This window comes from Olea europaea, chromosome 20 (genome assembly GCF_002742605.1).
Source record: "Olea europaea var. sylvestris chromosome 20, O_europaea_v1, whole genome shotgun sequence".
Lineage (NCBI taxonomy): Eukaryota > Viridiplantae > Streptophyta > Magnoliopsida > Lamiales > Oleaceae > Olea > Olea europaea.
In genome coordinates, this window is record NC_036256.1 from 14,062,164 (window position 1) to 14,069,556 (window position 7,393).

Sequence of the window (7,393 nt, forward strand, 5' to 3'; positions counted from 1 at the left end):
AAATCTAAATTTTAATTTAAGTAAAATTCCACAATTTATTTCAATCACATATTTTATCAATTTAACATTTCAATCACAAATTTTATTAATTTTTATCAAAATTTACTAAAAATCTGATTTTAATTCCTACCAAACAGGGGCTTAAATAGTTGAGGTGTATTTGAAACTTTTAAAAATTCTCTAAAAGTTTAGGTGTATACAATTGGGATGTCTGAGGACTTTTCAAAGTCCCTAAAAGTTATAGAGTATTCAATCGAAATTTTTCAAAAGTCTCTATAAATTATGAGGTGTTCAAATAAATCGCGACTTTAAGAAAATTCTCTATTTATTGGACTTTTTGGTAAAAATATAAATAGCAAATTTCAAAGAAAATTTCTCATATACTTTGAGATTTCTCTGAGATTTGTGAAATTTTAGAGCCGAAAAAATTTTCTTTTTTATTTCAATTCTATAATTTTTTTTCACTTCTCTTCAATTAATTTATTGTAATTAATTTCTAATTATTCTATACGTATAATTACTTTTGAATTGAAATTATATGTAATTGATTCAAAAAGAATTTCATGTAATCAATCTATCCTCTCTTTCTTTTTTTGGAACAATTTTTGTCCTTAGAATTTATTTTAATTTCGTGAAAAATGATCGGTTATATTCTTAGAAATTGATGTAAAAGGTATTATTATTTTATTTGAGTCAAAATTGAATGACTAGGCCATGGCTAGTGACTTTAACCGATAAAATTATATGAACATCACGGTTCTCGAAAATATTAATTAGATAGTAAGAAGGATTATAGTTTCTCAAGTATGTGGTGAATTTGCAAGAGAAAAAATCCTTAAAATCGTTAATCAAAGTTAAAAGAAATCCATGGAAGATTTTAATAATTCTTAACAAACCCATACAAGTTACTTAATAATCCATAAAATTCACAAAAGTCACCCACTTAAAAAATTCATAGAAGTATTTAAAAGTCCCAATTGGATAAACCACTCATTAAAATGTTTTGGAGCAAATTTATTGAAAACCATTACCCTGATTATTTGAAGTTTTAATGGTGGGATTTTTTTTATTTTTTATATTTATGAAGAATGCGTGGTTAAGAAATAAAGGAAAACGAGTTGGGATCACGTGTTATATTATTTTATTGAAAAATATGCTTTTGATAAAAAGAGAGAGAAAAATGAGTTGTAATTTTAATATGACCAAAATAGGGCATAAATGCAAATTTGAAATAAATAATATTTCAAAGCCAAAGCCGATGAAGGTTGAAAACATGTAAATAATTTAAAAGTAACTTTTTTAACTCAAAAGTAGTTTTTTTTTTTTTTTTTTTATACTTAAAATGAATATAAGTCCCTATTTGGTGGCCATTCTTTTCCAAAAACGAAAAAAAAAGTAAAGAATGAAAGAATGAAATTAGTTTTGAATAGTATTTTCTACAAGAATACGTGGTTAAAAAGCGCAAAAAAAAAAAAAAGAGTTTATGCGTAGAATATTACATTATTGTGTAATTAAAAATGATAGAAAAATAGGTAATTAGCACAAAATGTCGATATCTTTCAATGTTATTGTGTAAAATGTTCATACTTTTCATTTTTTAACATTTTCACCCTTATTTCAACGTTTCATCTCAGAAAACGTCATTTTCACCATTTTTTTAATGTAAAATGACCAAAATACCCTCCCATTTAAATAAAACAAAAAAAGAAAGAAAAGAAAAATAAAGAATAAATTACAATCTTACTCCTAAATGTTTTAAAAAGTACAAATGAGTTCAAATAATTATTAAAAGCTTAATAGCACAAAATGTTCATACGTTTGACCTATACTGTGCAAAATGTTCATACGTTTCAAATTGGTGAAAATAATATTTTCCGCAATGAAACGTGGAAATAGGAATGAAAATGCAAAAAAAAAATATATATATATATAAGGACATTTTCCACAATAAGTGTCAAAGGTATGGGTTTTTTTTTTGCTATTATGTCTTATTAAAATATTAAAAATATATAAATTAAAAAAAAAAAACCTCACTCTCTTCTCTTCTTTTCCAAATGGGTCAACCACCTTAGAAGCTAAAAAACTCCAGCAAACTACCATCCAAACTGCTGGACTACCATATCACCAAAAAGTCCTCACTTTCATCTACACATGCCTACATTTAAAAAATAGTGAAAATGACATTTTCTGTAATGAAAAACGTTGAAATAAGGACGAAAATGTCAAAAAATGAAAGGTATAAAAGTTTTACACAATAACATTGAACGTTAAGAACCTTTTGTGCTAATTACCCATAAAAAAAATAGTTTTAAAAATATGGAAATCAAAGCTCAACTTTGTTGTCTCGGGCTTACTTTCTCGATACACGTTCTAACAATGACGCACATCACCTATTTTTAGCAAATGGGAAGGCTCCAACATACTTTTTCACCTCCGTATTGTATAAATCTTCCCTTTTTGATGTAGGAGAATCCTTATAAATAGGATACAAGTTGCTTAGCCCTTGTTTGAGTCCATTTGTGTCATAAAAATACATTTTTAAATAATGTATTGATGAAAAATATGTTGTTAAAAAATTTTAAAAAAATAGATTTTTGTTTAATATTATTTTATTGAAGAATGTGTAGTTGAAATGATGTCAAAACAATGTTTAAGAATATATTTTTTTTAAAGAATGTGGCTCAAACAAAGGCTTAGTTTATATTTGATTTTTGATTAAAAATAAATCAATTTTAAATAGATTTTAATAAAAGTTGTAAATTTCATAAACAATGGTTTGAAAATGAGCTGTTTGGGCTCCAATTTTTACAAAAATATATTTTTCTCTCTTATTTTCAATCACATATTTTTCACTGAAATAATATTACATATAAATTAAAAACTTTTCCTTATTACTTAACCACACATTCTCTAAAAAATTACTAATTCAAAATACATATTTCCTCCAATTCCCATTAAAATGGAATCCAAATAGCTCCTAGTTTGATGGTTTTAAAAAAATTGGGATGGCGAAGGGGTCAAATATTAGCTTTTGCTATTATTTTAGGTTTTTAATTTTATTGTTTCCTTCCAGCATCTCCTGCATTATAGGGAGCATCTTAAATCTAGAGAGTTAATTTTTTTAAACACTCCAACAGTATTCTCTATTTTGATTTTTTATGTTGATTTTTTCGGAAACATTTATTGGATTCTCCATATTTTATTTAACATAATTTATTATATGTCAATGATCAATCAATTTAAATATGATTTAAATAGTTTAAAAAGATGAATATTGAAATATGTGGCTTTTTAAATGTAATTATTGTTAATTAAGAATAAAGAGTGAGTCAAACCCACTCTTGATTATTTTTTTTTAAAGTATTAGCTTTTTAAAATAAAGATAATTTTTTATTTAGAAAGTCCCTTGAAAATATTTTTATATCGTTATTGTTTCTTTATATCGTTAGGATTACGAGTTCATTCCTTCTTTGCTTATATAAAAAGGTTAGGATATCTTTTATAATCACCAATTTATTACAATTAAATTATTCTCAATAAATATTGAAGCTTTTAAAACTTTTGTTTTGTTTTGTTTTAAGAATTAATTCATTACGCCCATGTTTGTCATCCTTTAAAAATTTAAATTATTTGTTACAGAATAATTTTTCATCACACATTCACACAATAAATATTCTACACATAAATCAATAAAGTTTACTTACTTTTTAACCACATATTCTCCAAAAAGGATTATTCAATAACTCATTATTTCCAAATAAATTATATCGAACAGGATCTACAAGTCCTTATTTTATTTTATTCGTTTTTTTCAAAATAAAAAAAAAAAACATTTTAAAAAGTAAAAATAAATAAAGAGTTAAATAAATGTGACAAGAAAAGAAGGTCTTTTAGCCCTTATCCCATTCCAAAAATCAGCAACCAATAAAGTTATTTGTACCCTCGGATGACACTCCCCTTATGTGTGGGGCCCCCTCTCTTGTGAAGGGAGTATCATCCGGAGTGTATACAAATAGCGAAGTCCATCTCCAACTTGCACGACCTTGTGACCATACTTTAGAGGCTTGTTCGATAGTGATTATGAGAATTGATTTTTTAACCGTTAGTGAAAAAAGTGGATTTCACCTGTGAGTAAAGAAGTAAAAAAATGACAGCAGGAATAGTAAAATAATAATTAAAAATTGATTTTTTGTTGCGAAAAATTGCTACCAAACGAGGGCCTAATAAGTGGTGATTGATTGTGCGGCAAGTGATGGGACTTATATGGCCCTGTTTGATTATTATTTTTATCAAAATACATTTTTCTATTTCTTTTATTTAATCACACATTTTTCATTAAAATATTTTTACAGGTAAATAAAAGAAATTTCTTTATTTTTCATCCACGTATTTTTCATCAATCTACCATTCTAAAATTCATTTTTCTATGAAAATGGGGTTCAAACACTATCATAATTTTATTGACGGTGATGGCTGATGGCGGTAGCAATTTTGGGGTGATGGCAACGATGCATTCTCCTAATTTGATCTTTTCTTTCGTGGTCACAATTTTGTGCGTTGAAGGGGTAGGAGAAAGTGGGATCCAACGGCAGTAAATGGAGAAGATAGGGAATTTTGATTATTTTTTTTCCTTTTATATATATATATATATATTTATATATATATATTACTTTCCATTGTTTTTATTTTATTAAAAAATAAGGGCATGGTAATCATTTCTAACATAAATAAATTTAACTTTTAAATCTTCAAACATGAGCTTTCCGTCTCTCAAAGACTCGAACATGGAAAGTTTGAATTACAGAAATTTAAGTTATGAATAAGATGATACGAAAATGCAAGTTATGATTATGATAATGGTCCTATATGTGTAAGTTCAAAAGACCAGAGTTCAATAGCGCTACGCAAGGAAATTATAGTCACGGAGTTCAAATTATGTTGTGATTTTCCTTATTTAAATATGAGATGCAAATTCGTTATTACTCATTTGCTGAGATTTATGTCTCACACGTATATGTTAAATATTTTATAGATAACTAAAAAGGCGGGTTCGAGACGATCGAAGGTGGATTGTGCTTGCAAGGTTGAAAAATGAAGAATAATTTAAGTAGTTAAAGATTTTAATGATGTTTATTGTAATTTTTTAAATTAATTTTAATTCTCGCATGTTTCAGAAAACATTATGTTTTTTAGTATTTAAGAAAATATTCTTTTAAGATACATGTATACTGATTCAAAAAGTAAAAATTTAGATTGTTACAACATGGTACCATAGCAAATCTACGTTTCTATAGACTCTTTTATTTAAAAAAAAAAAAAGAGAGAGAGAGAGAGAGAGATCACCACCACGCAATGCCATTTTTCAAGCTCTGACGCCATTGAATCATGTAGAAAAACATGCAAATGCATTAATATTTAATGTTATGATTATACGATAACGATTATATTATAATCATGTTCATTATGCTTACCTATGTTTAGAATGTACTAGTTTATGAAAAAGTAAACATGTCTATACACTATTATATGAATAATATGTACAAAATTATATTTAAGCAAATTAGAATTTTGTTTATTTATGAAAATATGCTTATTTACGTATAAATTTTTCTTATATGTACCTAATTAAGGAAACTTCCTAAACCCTTGGATAGTGTAAATTTATGAATGTTTAAAGTTCAAAAAAATTCTAGTTATGAAATTGACAAATTTATGATTTTATGTAAATTTAGACTATTAATTACGTTAAGGAATATCTTTAATAGTTGACATTTGAAAGTCTCTCGATCAAATAATATTCTATTTAGGAAAATCATACAATAAAATATTTTCATTTTATGCTTATTGTTCGAGTTTTTTGTTATGCATTTGCAAAACTGAAGGCTTTGTCAAAAAAGACCTAAACTATTTAAAGAGAGCTTGGAATTTAAGTGGTCCACTTGTAACCCCCTTCTCACTTGGAAGCTACTCAGATGAGCGTTATTCAAACCAATAAAATGAAAACAATATTGCATACTCACTCTAAATTTAAAAAGATTTCCAAACTTCATTCTTCAAAATTTTTTACGAATTTTTAATTTTTGAAACCTTTATTTTAAGAATCCCTATCTTATGAAACTTCCATTTCTAGAAATCCTGATCAAAGGAAAATTTTTGGTGAAATGTCTAATTTGAAAAACTACCATCTTACAAAACTTCTATTTTAAAAAAAAAAATTATAGTTAAACATATATCAAAGAATTCTTATTTTACAAAATTTCTAAAAATAAATAAATAAATAAATCCTCATTTGACCTTTTGCATATCTTATTATAGTTTATTAAAACTATAGCAACCCGAGGCAGGAGAGCAAATAACAATGGCCAACAGTCCCAACAACCCCAACCTAATGACCCATTGTTTGCTCAGCAATTTATAGCTATGATGAGTATGTTCATCCTAGCAACAGTGCTGCAGCAAACATCACCACAATATCCGACACAATCACAATCGTCGTCACCTCAGTCGTAGGTACCAGCGGCGATGGAGGACAACAGGACTACTGCTGCGGTTGTCGTAGAACTTATCAGGAAACAGCATCCCCCAACCTTCGAGTGTGGTATCAACCTATTGGAAGCAGGAGATTGGCTGACTGGAGTAGAAAGAATTTTTGACCTTATTGAATACTCAAATAGTAGGAAGGTTATCTGCTCAACATTTATGCTTAAGAAATGTGCTATGCATTGGTAGGTCTCAACATCAATGTCAAGGGCTCGCCGACATAATTGGACATAAATGAATTCAAGGAACAATTCTTGAGGAAGTATTATCCCACAAGTATCCGCAATCAAAAGGAGAGAGAGTTTCTCAACTTAGTTCAGGGCTCAATGTCCTTAACTGAGTATGAGAGGAAGTATTATCCCACAAGCATCCACAATAGGGTTTTGTGTATGGTTTGGCAATATATGTTTATTTAGATGGAATGATTGGTTAGTTTAGTCTTTGGATTGATGGCGTATGAATTGGTTGGAAGCAATTGGTGAATTTCTTTGATTTTGGATTTGAAAGTGTATAGAACAAAAGAGTACGATTTGCTCTGATCCGCTTTATATAGGGTTTAAACTAGTCCTAATTAAAGCAAAAAATTATTATGAAATCAACGAAATCAAAATATTAATTATATTTCCTAGAATAAATTTCAAAATTGAAAACTAAATATAATGATCTCTTTAATATTGCATCAGTTCTACTCCCGAAGGTTCAAACTCATAAGATATCTATCCAGATGCAATAACTTTCCATCTAATATCTCTATAAGGTCTACATCATTTATTGCATTAATTTCCATTTATGTGAGAGATTGTTGGAAAAATTGGTTTGATTAACCTTTGACCAATTATTTATGTGGTCATGT